At 36.0% G+C, this 17,632-nt stretch overlaps 1 pseudogene; it reads right to left on the minus strand.

Annotated features, from left to right (window-relative positions):
- Window positions 1-9,683: 9,683 nt before the first annotated feature.
- The window catches only part of LOC105704624 (eukaryotic initiation factor 4A-I-like), a 43,853-nt pseudogene continuing 35,904 nt past the window's right edge, over window positions 9,684-17,632 (minus strand).

The following is a 17,632-nucleotide window of genomic DNA, read 5'->3' on the forward strand; positions in this document are numbered from 1 at the left end:
TTTAGACAGAATTTACCAGTAAAACTATTTCAGCCTGGAACTTTCTTTATGATGACAAATTTAATTGCCTTAATGGAGATTAGGATTACTCAGATTTTCTGTCTTTATTTTGATAACTTGTATTTTTTAAGAAAGTTGCCTATTTGTTTTATTTTGTCAAATTTGTTGGTATATAGTTCTTAACAACATGCTCTACTATTCTTTAATGTTTATAGTATTTAATGCCTTTGATTATATGGCTATCATTAAAAGGTATTAAATCCACTTTTCCAACCATGCTGTCATATGAATAAAACTTCCCCCTATGAATTTCTTCATCATTCATTCTTTCAGTATGTTCACTCAATACCCTGTAAATCCCAGAAAACAGAGGCCGAGACAGCTTAGATGTACTCTTTGCCTTCACAGAGCCAACAGTCTAGTGGATAATGTGGCTATTGAGTAAGAATTTGGAAGTATGTCTGGTATAATGATATGAAGACCATATGTTTCAAGAAAATTTTCATGATTCTAAAGGGTAAATAGAATTAGTTAAACAAAGAGAAGCAGAAAGCACTGTCTAGTAAAAGAGAAAGCTAGGAAAAATTCCAGAAGCAAGAAATGATGAAATACAGTCCAAGACGTTAAATGAAATAAAAATAAAAAAATTTAGTATTGCCAGCTATAGACTGCAAAATGGGGAGATAGCAATAAGAATACTGAATAAGTATGTGTGGCCAAAGGATAGAGTGCTTGTAAGTTGTAATGAGATGCAACATTTTCCTAAATGGAATGGGAAATTATTAAATTCTGTTTAGCATAAGAAAGTAACTATCAGATTCGCATTATTCAAATGTTACTAAGGCCTCAACATATAGAAAGTATTGGCAAGAAAGTAGATTGGAAGCAAGGTGGGTGAGTTAAGATTTTGTTCCAATGGTATACACAAAAGATGATGGTGGCTTGACCAAGAGGTAACAGTGCAATTTCAGAAAAGGAGATGGATAAATCGACCAGAATTGACTCAACCTTATGACTGATTGAAATTCTCAAGTAAGGGAGACAATGCAGTCAAGAGTGACACATAGATTTCTGGTGTAGGTAATTAGGTAGATGTGGTTGACATATAATTAGACGAGAAACATACAAGGGGAAATGTTCTCCCAGGGAGAGTGTTACTTTTGAACAAGATGAATTTGAAGGAGCTCTAAGCTACCTAGTAGGAAAACTGTGTAATATAATCAACTTGCTTGAGCTCTGTTGAATTTTAAATAGGTAACTTCATATTGGTACCTATATGCAACACTTAGCTTTACAGATGCTAGCTAAAAGAAAGTGGGTGTAAACCGGGTTGGAGCTTTTCTAGAGCTTTTGGAAGTGAAGAATTCAGAGAGATTGAATATTCTCCAAGCTATTAAAGATTGGACCATGAAATATAAGTTTGATAGGTTGAAAAAGAGAAAGGAACATGGGTAAAGAAAAAGTAGAGCGATCCAATGAGATATAAGTTCAAGGCAAGTTGAGAACGAGTTCTAGTGGAAGAAGATTAACAGAGTAACTGAAAAAGAGGACATTGTAGTTAAAAATGGGATGTATTTGTTTGGAACTTCTAACACTGTCCTGGGTGAGTGTTGAAATTTTGAATGATGAGAGAGGAAAAGACAAAGGTGTAAAGGAAGAAAAGCAGACATGTGAGTCTGGAGTGAGACTCTTAGAACCTCCTGCAATGCCATTGTAATTGGACTCATGTGTCAACTCTTCTCTGAGACTTCAGGTCCCTTAATGTCCAGGTCTGTAACTTACTCTCCCCTCAACCAACAGACAAACCCACTAGCATGCTGTCATGTTTAAAACAAGGACTCTATAACTAAATCTTGTATCAATAAAATCAATAAATGAATGTGGTGATTTGTTGAAATTCGTATTATGAAATTACTCAATAACAACTATAAGGCAAATCGTCCCAAAATGATATCATTCCTAGGATTCTATAGAATGTCATTGATTATCTCATAGCCAGAGAAATTCCAAATGTTTTGGTTGCTTGCTGTCTGCTTGAATTACCTACTAAATCCCACTGATAAGGTCCTCATAGAGAAGTAATTCTACAGTAGTGTGATTACCAGGCATTAAAGTTTTAAGAAAAAAAAAAAAAAAAAAGATTTCCTATAGCAATAGCTTCATATACAAAATTTTAGAAGTAAGCAGTAGAAAGCATTAGTACAGGCCTAGGACAACTTTAAGCATGAAATAAAACCTTACACTTTTATTTTTACTTTCATAGCGAGTAACAAAAGGGCGCCCCTTCTCCTTGGGAATCCGCTTCAAAGGGTGAACAACACTGTCTTTACTTAACCAATAGCCTTTCCAAAAAACAACCTTGAGAGTATCATGCAAACTGACTTTTTAATGGTTTTGGGCAACATGTTTACATTTTAAACTTTTGAGTTCGCATTTTTCTTTCTTCTTTTTTTTTTTTTTTTCAGAGCTCAATCTGTCAACTGGTTGGAATTTGTAATTTATGGCTCTGCAGCAGTCCAAAGTTCCTTATCCTTAAGTGATCCCATTCCCATGGAAGTTTATGTTACAGTGATAAAAAAAAATCTTAAACGTCAAGATAATATTTTTGAACCATTATATGATGTTTCTAAATGTGTTCTTCTATGTTGCTATCCCTGTAATGTTTGAAAGATCTTTGATATTACAAAATGAGGAAAAATAAAGAAATCTTAATCAATGAAATGTCAAGTCATTAAAATATCTTCCATAATACTTCCTTTCTGAGTATTTTCAGTTTCAAATCTGTATTTTCTCTTAAATTAATTTCTTTAATCTTTATTGATTCCCTACCACATGCCAGATACTTCACACAACATTAAGTATTAAAAAAGAAATAATATCAGTAACAGTCTCTAACTTGTGTTTATGGTCAGTTGTAGTGAAAACAAACATCAAAGCAGATAATAGGAAGTTTAGGACACATGGTCGTGACTATCAGCCAAAGGTCTCGTGAGATTGAAGATAAAATAACATATAAATGAATACACTGATCATCATTCAGCTGTTTTATTTGAGTAAGTTAGAATATTTTACTTTTGTCCAACACAGAACTTTTTAATGTTGCATTTATTTGTTAACACAAAGAGTTACTCTATACAATTTTGTAGTCCATGATTTCTTTTTTAAACCTTTCAGGATTAAATCAAAATGTGGCTTCAGAGTTACAATGGTAACTTAAAAGCACAGAAGCCAAATATTTACCAGAACTATAAAACTATTCACATTATTTCTAGCTTGAAAGTGCTAGAAATATGTCAAAATTGGCCTTTATTAACTGAGAAGTTAATTTTACATGTTAGTGACATTTCTCCAGATTAGCATATTTATTTGCAAGACAATGTGGATTGTTTATAGGGAAATATTTGCTTAATTTAGATGAACTATTTTTCTTGTGTTTCTAAGATTTTGTGGAAACAGAAAATCTCATATCCTGTTTTTCATTGGTATAAATGTGCCCCATGGAGCATTGACTCATTCACACTTCACATCAGGGATGTGTAATTTGGCCCCTCTGGGTAGCCAGAAGAACCAGATATCCTGTGGGTCCAGTGGGACCATGGGAAGGTAAGCTAGTCTTTCTTTGTCAGCCAGTGCATTGCACGGGGGTGCCAAACATCTATTGGTGGTAGAGCAGGGGGAGTAGTCTGGACCTGGGAAGTCCCTGAGTTATCGTTACGCTCGTCCCTTAGGAAATAGGCAAGTGCCAAGATCAAGGACAGGATGAATACGTAAGCTGGTAGGACTGTGAGGATTTTATATGATGCATAAACTAGGTCTGCAACACTAGCATTTTATTGTTTTTTAAAAAATCTTGATATTCTTCTTCACATGGAATTGGTAGTTTTATTCTTCAGCTACTTGCACTGAGATTATACACTTATTCAAACTTTACCTTCTGTCTCACAATACTAGCTATATTGATCATGGTGGCAATTGCTGAAAATATAACCCTCTAGATGTCAGTGGAGAATAAAATTTATTCTTGCTCCATCAAGTTCAGTGCAGATATAGTCAGACTTCAGTGGTGCTCTTCCCAGTGGTGACCCAAAGGTCCAAGCACCTCTTATGTAGTATCTTCCACTGTTGCTAAGTATTTCAGAGTCCCCTGGAGTCTTGAAGCCTTCTACAAATCCCTTGCATTTGGATATCAAACAAGAGAAGAAGGATCTTTAATGAAATAATTTACTTTTTTTCCACCAACATTCCATCAGCCAAAACTAATCATTCTCCCCACTCCTCCAACACGCTCTTTCAAAGAGAAATGGGAATGAGACTGCAGCCAACTCAAGAAAAGATACTGGCAAAAAAGACATTTTGTATTCCTGTTTTATTGCTATGATATGCTGGATTTTGTCTATATTAAGGAAAAGGGATGGCATAGATCTATCAGGTTATACTGTGCTTGTATATGTAATAATCTTTGCAAGGTTTAACCTTCTTTATTATTAAGGGAATTGGACTTTCCAATCATTGTAAACTGATATTTAGTGACGTTTAATACCATCCCATAAAAATAATAACAAGAGGAACAATAGCTGTAATAAATTTATCAAATGCCTCATCTTAGCTCATTCTTCAAAAGGCATCTTAGTCTAGTTGGACTTCTGTGAAGGTGATAAAAGTGGTAAATATCCAACTAACATTTTGTAAGCTGAGAAAAATTTTCTTCAAAAGTAAAATACAGGTCATTGTGTGGTAAAAGAAAATACTCATACCAGTATATAGTAGTTTTATATGGAAAACATGATGTCTTTACTAGGTATAGTTAGTGCTTAGCCCATAAAGTTATGAATACATGTCTGCTTCTGGCTATCTATAAATATCTGCATTTGCTTATATGACCTGAATATTAATGGCAAACTTACCTATTCTTCCCTTAATGAGACTCCTGACTAAGGTGGGGACCTAAATATTGGAGGCCAATTTTGTAATGTTCACTTAGCTCTGATGTCAGTTACTATATTTCCAAAAGAGGACTCACCAATTGCTAATTATATCAATATTCATATAATACAATGACAAATACTCACATTTTGGGGCAGATTGCATCTTTCAACTACCACCTCCAACCCCATCCACTGTAGCAGAGTAGACTTTTGTTACCACCTCAACCAATAGAATAAGGCTAAAATAACGCCATCACATTTCCAAGGTCTGATTATAAAAATGTTAGGCTATATTCACTTTGTTCTCTTAGGATGTTTGCTGTCAGTCACTATGCTGGAAAGAAGTCCAAATCTTCCTCTCCAAATACACCCCCTCTAGATGTCAGTGGAGAGTAAATTTATCCTTATTCCATCAAGTTCAATGCAGATATTCAGCCTTCAGAGGTGCTGTTCTCATTCACGAGCCAGGGGTCCAAGTTTCTTTAAATAAACTTCTGAGTAAAAATACTTATAAATAAACAAACATGTTTTCCCCATTTTTAAATTGGGGTTTTAGAAAAACTATTACTGAGTTGAAAACTATTATGAAGACATGAATTAGACAAGAAGAGGCCACCTTAGGAGTTTTAATTCACAGCTCAGCTTAGGTTTCAACCAACAACCTGCATCAACAATCACATATGTGAGGAAAGATGCCTTCTGATGATTCAAGTCTCCAGCCAGCGAGACTTCTCAAGTAAAACTCAAGGTGGTGTGGAGTTGAAGCAAGCCATGCTGAACTTCAGAATTCATGACAGTAATTTACTAGAATCCAATACTAGTAAAATAGTATTTTTTAACACTAGATTTGAGATAATTTGTTATGTAGCCATGGTAATTGAAACATTCTTTATTCAAACATAACTAGATCCCAACTTTCCATTAAACATTTTCATTAATTTTTTCCCCTAGCTTTAACAGTATTGACATAAATACTTCATGTTCAATTGTTCCATTTGATTTGACTTTTACCAACTATATAGCACAGAAAAATTCTTTAAACATTGTAAACATGTATTATGCATTCAGTCTTCAGTCTGACTCTGGTTTTCTTTCTGAATATTTTTTACTTAACTGCTATTACATGTTTGATTATACAACACACTAGATTATGTAAGAGTAAATTTATTATTGATAATTTCTAAACTAATAGATTTAGTTCAGGGTCATAGCACTAGTAGTCCCAGTTCATAGCCGCATAGGACTTATACATGGTGATGGCCAATAAATGTGGCACGAATAAATGCATGAAGACACTTTTAATCTGTTTTGAAAATTAGTTGGAATACTGTAAAACTATAACTATGTAATATTTGCTGTTATTGCTAAATGTAAATTTGAGATTTAGCTTATTTGTGCTTTTATAGTCTAATTAATTTGACCATTTAAATATTTGACTATGAAATTGAATAAATTTATATTATCTTCCCATTCTATATTATAAAAATTGTAACTATTCACTTACTGAAACTGTTTTTGTCATTTCAGTAATGGTGATGGTGATAACAATAGCAGCTAGTGTTTCTTGGACACTTACTTGTGCCACAAATTGTCTTAAGTTCTTCTTGGACTACTGAATTAATTTACATGTATTGGGTTATAATTTAATCATAGACAAATTCATTGCTTTTAGTTGTACAGTTCTATTCATTCTGATAAATGCATATAGTCAAGAAATCATTATTACATTTAAGACATAGAACATTTCCATCACCTAAAAAAATTCCCTTATGCCAGTTTGTGGTCAGTTCTTTCTCCCATATTCAGCCCTTAACAATGGTCTATTTTCTGTCCATAGTGTTTTGCCTTTTCCAAAATGTCATATGAGTGAAATCATACTGTATGTATTACCATTTGCTTCTAGTTTATTTCAATTAGCATAATTGTGAATCATTTCACAAACATTTGTGAATCATTAATGTTGTTGCATTGCTGTTTTTTATTCCATTGTATAGATGTACCAAAATTTGTATATGTCTTTCCTTATTGATGGACATTTGGGTTGAATTTGGGTAATTATGAGCAAGATTGGTATCTAAGCATGGGTGTGTAGGCATTTATACAAACATATGCTTTCAATTCTCTTTCATATCTACCTAGGAGTGGGATTGGTATGGATGTATAACTTTATGAGAAACCATCAAAATATTTTCAAAAGTAGCTGTGTCATTTTCAAAAATAGCTGTGTCATTTTGTATTACCACTAGCATTGTATGAGAGTTCCAATTGATCTGCATGCTCACCACAACTTGATACTGCCAGTTTTGTTTTAAAGCCATTCTAGCAGATGTTTGCTACCTCATTGTGGTCTGAATTGGTATTTCCCTTAATAAAAAATGATGTATAGTATCATTTCATATATTACTGTGCATCCACATAGTCCTTGGATAAAGTTTTATATTTTGCCCATTTTTAATTTTTTAATTATTTTCAAATTTTGAAATTTTAAAATATATTTTTAGTATCAGTCTTTCCTTTTATATGAAATATTTTCTCCCAGTCTGTGACTTGTTCTTTGATGTTTTTAACAGTGTTTTTCAAAGAGCAAATAGTTTTTTTTAATTTTTTTATTTTGTTGGATGCCAACATATTTAATTTTCCTTTTATGATTCATGTTACTGGATGTTGAGTCTAAGCTTAACCCAAGCTTGTATAGAATGTCTCCTGGGTTGTTTTTTCCTTGTAGACATTTCCTTGGAGATGTTTTATAATATCTGCATGTGGTGCAAAGTGTGATTCACATTTATTTTTGCATAAGATGTACAATTTTTGCCACATCATCTGAAAAAACATGTTGAATTACTTCATCTATATAATTCTAAATTTTATAATCCTAATATATGAGTTTAATTTAATAACCCAGAGGTACACATTGTACACCTTGAATATATAATTTTTTTTAAATTTTGAGACAGAGTCTTTCTCTTTTGCCAGGCTGGAGTACAGTGGTGCTATCTTGGCTCGCTGCAACTAACACCTCCTGGGGTTCATGTGATTCTCCTGCCTCAGGCTCCCAAATAGCTGGGACTACAAGCACACAGCCAGCTAATTTTTGTATTTTTAGTAGAGTTGGGGTTTCACCAAGTTGGCCAGGGTGGTCTCGATCTCCTGACCTCATGATCCGCCCACCTTGGCCTTCCAAAGTGCTGGGATTACAGGCATGAGCCACCGTGCCTGTCCAAATATATACATTGTTTTAATTTGTCAATTCTACCTTAATGTAGCTGAAAAAAAAAAAAAAAAAGCCCATTCCTTTACTCCATCAGCTGGCAGCCTCTGGCACTTTGGGGAATACAGTACGTGATAAGACTAAAAGATTTCTTGGTTGTATTCTCCTTCATCTTAATTCGTGTAAAATGATTCCTTTCATCTGAAGAGACTGTAGGCAGAATCCTGTGTGATTGTTGAAATATTTAGTAAACTTTGTGGTAGTGTAACTGGCTTAGGTCTTGAGGTCAGGAAAAGGAAGCCAATACCCAAAATATGTGTCAATTATAATCAAGATTAATCATGTCCCTTTTAGAGCAGAAATCCAAGGGTAGCAACTTGCTACTAAATGCCTGGTTGATTATCTTAAGATACTAGAGACTCACAGTTGATCTCAGTTGCTAAGAGATTGGGCATTTTACTAGAGAAATAGCCAGACCAACCTTATTGAGTGGGATTCAATGCTGTCAGGCCCTGCATGGCTCCATCTCTACTATTATGGCTACTCTGTGCTTGAGTCCATGCTGCAGCAAAGGGGTGTCTGAGCATAGATGCTGGCTGATGTCAACAAGCTGCTGTTCAATCTGCACTATTAGTGCCTCTTCCTTGTGAATGTTCTTTGGTGGGTATTAAAACATCATACATAGACCTTCATATTTTGTTAAAATTCCTATATGTTTATTTGCATGTCCCAGTCCTGCCAATCTTTTTCCTTCGATCAAACCATTAGCTTCTGTAAATGTGTCTGTATATACTCTTACCATCGACTTTCTATCTCCATGCAATGTGGATGACAAGTTGTATCACCCTAAGATCTGTTCAATAGGTAAATTTATAATCACCAGTCTTTTTGGATCATCTATGAGTGGGACTATTGTACAACAATAACTGATTTTCATTTTGAGCCCACTTACCAAGGCGAGGACCTTGGGAAACTCAGCCCTTTTCCTCCTCTGTCAGATGGCCATAAGAAATTACCCCATACCAAAAGGAAGAATGAATGGTGGTGGGCAACCTGGTGTGTAGATTAATCTCACCACCTGAAATTCTTTGTGCCTGATTCCATATATATTGTTTTCTTCTTAAAATGAATCGCTGCTAGGCCTTGACCTTGGAGCTTGTGAAAATGACATAAATACAGTGCAAGATGGGCAGTTCTGATCAGATGGCCACTTGATGGGCCATGTTCATCTGGCCGGTCTCTATCAGAGCCCTTTTGCATGCTGGGAGGCGCTTTCTGAATGCAGATACAGATAGTATGACTTAGATACAGAATCTGAGGGTTCTCTCTTGTCGTTCTGAGACAAGAGCTTATCACAGATGTAAGGGAAGAAAAATAACTTTTCTTCAACTCTGATAAATTCTTAGTTGAAATGGACCACTGTAACAAAAAGCAGATTAACAAGATGAAAACAAACAGAAGTTTATAACATTTTATTTCATATGGATGCATGAGATACCCAGGGAATGAATAGTTTTCAAAAAGGTGGCTTTGAATTTCTATTTGCATATCTAGCATCTTAAAAAAAGTGAATTTTTAGATAAATCATAAGACAAAGGAAAAGGACTTTGAGACTCTAGAAGCAGCAACTTCTGGGAAGGCAAATAAACAGCGGAAAATCTAATTATCACATCTCATTCCTTTCGGTTCATATCTCTATGCACAGCAGAGACAATGAAATCCCAAGCACGCATCTTCTCAGTGAGTCAGTCCACCTTCCTTCGGGCACTGATGAAGATGACTGCTTGAGTGATGGTCAGGGTTTCATACAAGTAGCACAGTGTGTCCAGCTTCCATTCCTCTCATTCCATGTTGATGTGGAATTGGTGGAAATGCTCCAGGGTCAACTCTTCCTTCTTAACAAGAATCCAAATGGGGGCCCTCATGAACTTCTTGGTTACCTCGAGTACATCAGAAGGCATTGCAGCTGGTAGCAAAACTACCTGGGGATTGCTGTTAAACTTTTGGAATATGTCACAGATCTGGTCCTTGAATCCATGGCTTAACATTTTATCATCGTCGTCCAGTACAAACATTTTGATGTATTTGGGAGGCAGATATCTCCAGTTAACCATATCAAACATGTGTCCAGGGGTACCCATGATGACACAGGAGCTTTCATCTGAAGTTTCTGTACCTCAGTACACACATTGGTGCCGCCAATACAAGCATAATAGGAGGTACCCATGCAGTCTCCTAGTGTCATGACCACTTTCTGTATCTGCTTAGCCAATTCTCTAGTGGGTGCTAGGACCAAGGCCTGGGTGGCCTTTAGATCTAATTCAATCTGCTGCAGAATCAATATGGCAAATGTGGCCATTTTTCCAGTCCTAGATTGGGCTTGAGTGATCACATCATAACCCTCTATACAAGGTAGAATGGCCTGCTGCTGGATGGCAGAGGGCTTCTCAAAACCATAGGCATAGATGCCATGGAGGAGAAACTCCTAGAGGTTCATGTCATCAAAGCTGTCAACAATTTCATTCCAGTTGCTCACGATGATGCTTTTGGGCTCCATCCCACCAGGGCCATTGTCTCAGGATTGGGAATCCTGACTGACACCTGTAATCCCAGCACTTTGGGAGGCCTAGGCAGGTGGATCACTTGAGGTCAGGAGCTCAAGATCAGCCTGGCTATCATGCTAAAACCCCCTCTCTACCAAAACAAAAAAAATTAGCTGGGTGTGGTAGCACAGGCCTGTAATCCCAGCTACTCAGGATGCTGAGGCAGGAGAAGGGCTTGAACATTTAAACCCAGGAGGCAGAGGTAGCAGTGAGCCAAGATTGTGCCACCACACCCAGCCTGGGGGTGACAGAGTGAGATTCTGTCTCAAAAAAAAAAAAAACAACTAATTATTAAAGGATTCTTCTGGTACCATCTACAGGCCAATAAGGGTCTAAAGTGGTTTTTAGTGAACTTTACCTTTGTCCTCCCTGGTAGGAGAGTGACATTGTATCTTTTGTCTTTGTGAATCTGTGTTCTACTTTTATGCAAGTAGAAAAGGGCAGAAATCTTTCCTGCGACTACTTCTTCATTGCCTTAACTCAACAATCCTTCCTGTTTTGGAGAATTGTGGCATATTCTGATCTCCTACAGCACTAAAGATACCTCGAATGCATGAGTCTATAGGTTTTATGGCTCAGGTGGCATGGCTGCTTTGATTGTAACCTGAACCTGATATGGATCCATTTCCTTCTCCAGGCCCCATTTAAAGCTGGGAGACTCCCATGTTACTCAGGAAATGGGCTGAAATTATTTTCCTAAGTGTGGAATATGTTGCCTCCAGAGACCAGAGAGGCCTACCAGTCATGTGCAGGAATCAAAAGAACACATGCACTATGTTTCATAACCTGGAGCTTACAGCCTATGCATGTTTTCCAGGATTCTTCGAGATTCAGTAGAAGACTTTTTCCAGGATTCCTCTAGATTTTATAGAAGACAAATTGGTGGCATGGATTACACTGAGAAAAAACATACCTACATCATTTCAGTTTTTTAAGAGTCTTTCTTTAAGATTTACACTAATATCTGTTGTTCTCCCTAAGATGTAATAGTGCTTTTTATTCACTGTCTCGGTCAGGCAGAAATAGTTGGGCAGTTTCAAAGGCTTCCACTTGAGTGTCCTCACTGGGCTAGGTCTTGCCTTATAGGAGAAGTAACATTAAGGATCATGTCAAAGGCCAATATGATCATATCAATTAAACATTCTTGGACCTAAAGCAATAACCATCAAGGGGATCCATTTATCCATTGAATCTACTGTGACTCACAAATAGGCCAGTACTTTATCATTTCTCCTGAAATAGGAGAGTCTGATGAAATTTCAGGCCCCTAGAACCAAGGTCAAAGTCCTCTATATCAGTGATTAGTAAAAGTTTTTCTTAAAATGTGCCAAATAGCAAATATATTAGGATTTGAGGGACATACAGTTTTTGCATCTCAAGTATTCAACTCTACTGTTGCAATGTGACAGCAGCCATAGACAATGTGTAAGCAAGTGGATATGGCTGTGCTCCCAGTGCAGGGGCCTTAGGTGGCCTTCACCGGGGAAGAGTGTAGCATTTTTGCAGGCCCAGAGTGTTTGCAATAACCTGGGGACTCACAATTTTCAAGGCATTGGCCATCACATCCCCACATCCACTTGTAAGGTCTTACTCCTCTTGAATAAGGACAGAGACAAGACTTCACAGACTTGCTGATTTTGAGAACTCAACATTTCTTTTATTTTTATTTTATTTTATTTTTGAGAAAGAGTCTCACTCCATTGTCCAGGCTGGAGTGCAGTGGCATGATAGCAGGTCACTGCAACCTCTGCCTCCTGGGTTCAAGCAATTCTTGTGCCTCAGCCTCCTGAGTAACTAAAATGACAGGCACACAGCACTGCACCTGGCTACAACCTTCCTGTTAGCTCTGCTGTTTTCATTATTAAATTGTTAACGTGATCCTCAACTGTTTCTGCCTTATGGCTATAGGAGATGAGGATGTCTTTATGTGCTGCTAAAATGCCCTCTAACTTTCACATTAGCTATAGATTAATGAATTAATCACATTCAGCTTTTATTTTCATTTTCTAAAATATTGAATGCCCAGCAAAAGTCAATCCATTTTATAAGCCCTATAGTTATTACCTTCCATGAACTCTGAAATCATGCTGCACTCATTCATCCACTTCCTTCCATCAATGAAAGTTTAACAGTTGCACTAGTACTTCCTACTGGAAGCTATCCATGCTCCACCTATCAGCCATCTGGCCAATTATACAGATGCAAATTTCTCTTTATGGTCTATTTTTTAAATCTACTCTTGGCATCTAAGTTTGTCTTCCTGTGTTCTAGAAATCTTATGCAAAAATAGAAATTTGCATGTACTTGGTATATAAGGGAGCGTTATCCAGAACAACACCTGGAAGGAAGTGGAAGGAGTAAGATTAGTCAGAGTTGAACTGTGTGTGATGCTTCTGCAACAGAAGCCTTAGCCAGTCTATGGGGAATTCTGAACCTTGCAATGACCCTTCAGATATGTCCTTAACTGAAAAAAGAGAGTGGGTCTTTATACTTCTGAACTGAGCAATCAATGAATATGTGCTTTCTCCAGCATTAGTGGAAGCAAGGTGGCTTTGCTTGGCTGAGGACGACAAGGTTGCCTGCTACCTGGTTTCTTATTCTCTGGCATGCTAGTATGAACTTTTGCACATAGCATTGGCATTGGTAAGGTTTTAAAAGAATGAGCAGAATTAGATGAGACCTTTTCAGGTCTCAACTTGAAACTGGGCTAGCATCACATCTGCTGCATTCTATAGGATAGAGCAAGTTACAAGGCCAGTACATGTTTGAGAACTGGATTAAGACTCCACCACATTCTTGCAGATGTGAGAGGTTGCATTATGAAAACTTACATTCAAAGGGTATGTGTACCAAACAAGAAATAATTGGGGACACTTTTACAATTAATCCACTACATATAAGGCTAAGATTTCAACTAATTATTATTTTTTCTTCCTATACATTTTATAGCTTATTCAATCTCTAAAATTTAGGATTTTAAAATAGAACTCCTTACTAATATTTGGGGCTTCATATATTTTCTCCTACTTTTCAAAACCAAACCAAAACATTCAAGGCTGTTCAAAGAAAAATATAATACATCTTTGCAAGATTTAATAGTCTAGTCAATAATACAAAACCCACCTTTCATTTTCCTTGGTAAATGTGTTTTACTTGATTGCCAACCACCAAAATAAACACTGGCACAACTGCAAGATTTTCAATTCTTTCAAATAGGAACTGGAAGTAGCAGAAATAGAATTGAGGGAATGCAAGGTCAGCACGTGGTGTGCTTATAAAGCTGCTTTGACTACTGTCCCCACTGATTCATACTTGTCACAAACTGAGGACTCAGTTGTGGTGCCAACTTTCTTTCATTATTATCTTTATTTTAAAGTGATTTGTATGGCAAATGAAAAAATGCATTGCAGGAAGTCAAAAATTCTAAGTAATCTTAGTGTAATTTTGGAAACTAATATGAAGAATGGAGTAAGAAAAAATTTGGCATTTGACTTCTAAGTATGGGATATAAGATAATCTAAACAAAAAATATACCTAATATGCTTACCAAATAATGTGTGTAGCAGGAATATATAAATTACTACATTTTCCTTATGTACAAATATCATTAGGTGGAATATACAAGATCATCGATGACCACAAGGCTGGGCCAGGTGTGATGATTATTATTTGTCTGTTTTCTCTATTTCTGTCTTATTCTTCAGTTTACTTAATAAGGCTCAGAACTTTTAAAATGTTGCTAATAGCCCAATTTTTTGACATTGAAATCTCTCAGCTTTATAGTCTTCTAGGCTTATCTCTGTAAATGGCAGTTGTTTCACATTCTTGGAATTTCAATTTATGAAGGTCAATGTTAGGAACAAATTCACACTGTCCTAAATTATTCAATCTGTCCTAGAATGGGAGAGAGCTGAAAAAAAGTTGACAGGTTAATTGCCTAGATTTTGTTGTAGAAATCAGCCTACAAAAGTCCTATTGCTGACATGACAGCTTCATTATTATTTGTGTTTGTGGGGTTTTTATTCATTTATGTAGAGGAAGATGACATTTAAGGACAGTAGCTGTCTCCATGTGCTCTTTGTTGGAGCTGGATATTTCTTATCAGTGTGAGGTTGATTGTGAAGACATGCCTGAGAGAGAAAGCACAGGATAATAAGCTCTTGACTGCCTTATCTTTCAGTGGGATCATGCATTACAGAACATGTTCAATCATTTTACCATCTTTAAGGGTGATCGTTTGAGTGCTGATTTTAAGCATTGACTTGAGGTCAATTGACTCTAGAGGTAAAAATATATTTTATATAGCAATATATGTAGTAGTTCAGATAAATTATTAAATGATGATGGACACAGAGTTCTATAGTTCTGAGTTTACCGTAAAATACTCAAATAGGAAAAGTCTTCCCATTATCTGTGATGTTATCCAGGCCCATACCTAATAAGACTACTAGTACTACTTTTTGTTGTATAGAAATTTTGTTATTCATCATTATTTTCATCTTTCTTATCTATTTTGCTACACACAATAAACGACTGAGATAGCTAAAGGGCATTTCCTCATCTTTTATAGAAAAAAAGTGGAGGTATGGACTTTCAAAATATTCTCCATACCTGATATTCTTGAATTGGTAAGATTGATCACAATTAGATTGGCCCAAAAAAGGGCAATGTGTAATTCCATACAAAGGGATACAGAAAATAAAGAAATAAATGTATAAATCGGATACTTTTAAGTAGTGGTACATATTACAATAAAAATTAAAGAAGGTAACATAACCAAAAAGTAACCATTGTGCCCCTCCGAACCATGTAAATAAATCTGGCTATAGTCAGGGAGTTAAATTTAAACTGAGATTTTAATTTTTTCATGGAATTACCTATGTGGAGATGACAGGAGAAATCAACAAGTGCAAAGCCAACCTGTTACTCTTGATAACCTAGATAAAAGGTCAATGTGGCTTCAGTGAGCAAAGTAAAAGTGGTATGATGTGTAATCAGAGAGGCAGGTGGGGGCCAGATCCTTTAGAGACTGGTCATTGTAAGAGGTGTATATTAGAAGTGAAGTGGAAAGCTATTGACAGTTATAAGCAAGGAGACTTCATTATCTATTTTGAGTTTTTGGAAAAATCATGCTATTTTGATATTGGAGCAGGAAGAACAGTAAGGATCTATGGCGTAAGCAAAACTGAGACTCAGACTTGATCTATAGCAATGACAGTGGGGAGGAGTGAACAGTCAGCATATAGATTGTAGTAAAAGTGCCTGAAGATTTTCCCACAGATTAAAAGTGAGAATGAAGAGGAAAGAGGCATGAAGAATAAGGACTTCTAAGCGTTTGGATAGATAACTTGGCAGATGATGATAACATGTACCAAGGCAAGAGGAAATGGGTGAGGCGGTGACAAGGTCAAGTTGATATGCTTATTAGAATTAAGTCAAAGTGCCACATAGGCAGCTGAAGTACATTTCTGAAGTTCAGGCAAGAGGTTGGTATTAATGTAGTTCTCATTGGTAGATTGCATTTAAGACATGAGACATGAGCTAAATGAGATTTGCTGGAGAAAGAGCGTACAGACAGAGAAGAGACGCCAGGACACTGAGGCCATCAGAAGTTAGAATTTCTACTGGAATCCTTTTAGAGATAAAATTACTACTGCTTCAACTTTTTCAACTTTTATTAATGGCTATAATCCTAATAATTTATAGTACAGTTACTTCATACTTCATATGTATAAAAGCCAAATTATTAACATTTTAATATCTTGTATTAGATGCCTTGTTCTTATCCTTCAGTTTTCACCTGTACTTATTTATTTTTAATGGCAAAGGAATATCTTCTTGGCTATGAATGGCAAGGCAGAATGAAAAATAGTGGAATTTATAATAAGATGTTGTTTGGAACCAAACTTTCTTTTACTCATGACATAATTCACTGATTACATTTTTTTCCTGATAGAGAAAATACCCAAAACCAAATACAACTTCAAAATATGTAAAAATATTATTTCCCTTATGATACAGCAAGAAACAATTGTTTGATAAAATGCAATAACCTTCATGTGAAGCCCATTACGACAATTATAGTTACTAGGATGGATACTTTATAAATAGATTTTAAATGGTTCCACTGTGTAGACTAACTAAAACTTTTCATGTTTAGAAGATTCTGTTCTTTAAAAAAGAACAGTCTCACACACACCCAGGACAACAATAACAACACCATGTGCACACAGCACAGACATTTCGTAAAAACTAAAAAAGAAGTAACTAAGGGACAGTTGTGGTGGCTACGCCTGTAATTTCAGTACTTTGGGAAGCCAATGTGGAAGAATTGATTGAGCTCAGGAGTTCAAGACTTGTCTGGGCAACACAGTGAGACCCTGTCTCTATTAAAAATAATAATAATGATAAAATAGAAAATGAAAAAGAGGTAACTAAGCTTTTGACCAAAGGGGCTTGAGAGGTCACATGCTGCAAATGACTGAAATTATTCTTGTTAATTAGTATGTGAAAACCATCAGTCAGTGGATTAGGTTAGACTTAGAAAATTTCTTTCGATGGGAAATATAGCTCTGTACAAAATCCTTCTAAGACTTTGCTAATTTTGAAACTAAGAAGCCTTTGAGCTGCATGTGGGACATATTTGGGTTAAAAAGATTCCATTATAGTTCTCTTTGAAGATCAAGAGGCATATAATATGGCAAAAGAGTGAGGAAATGAAGTCAAAAATTATCAAAGTAATTGCAACTTCTGTAACATTAGCCTGGGATCTGAATTCAGAAACTTTGGGACCCATATAAGCCCCATAAGGAGCATACTTAATACTGAAGTAATATATACTGTATTTTAAGTTGGAGTGATTGTTTTATATCTCTGTCTTATCAAGGAGGTCTTTT

The sequence above is a fragment of the Aotus nancymaae genome, unplaced genomic scaffold, assembly GCF_030222135.1.
Source record: "Aotus nancymaae isolate 86718 unplaced genomic scaffold, 86718_ANA_hifiasm-v0.15.2.pri h1tg000022l_1, whole genome shotgun sequence".
Taxonomy (NCBI): domain Eukaryota; kingdom Metazoa; phylum Chordata; class Mammalia; order Primates; family Aotidae; genus Aotus; species Aotus nancymaae.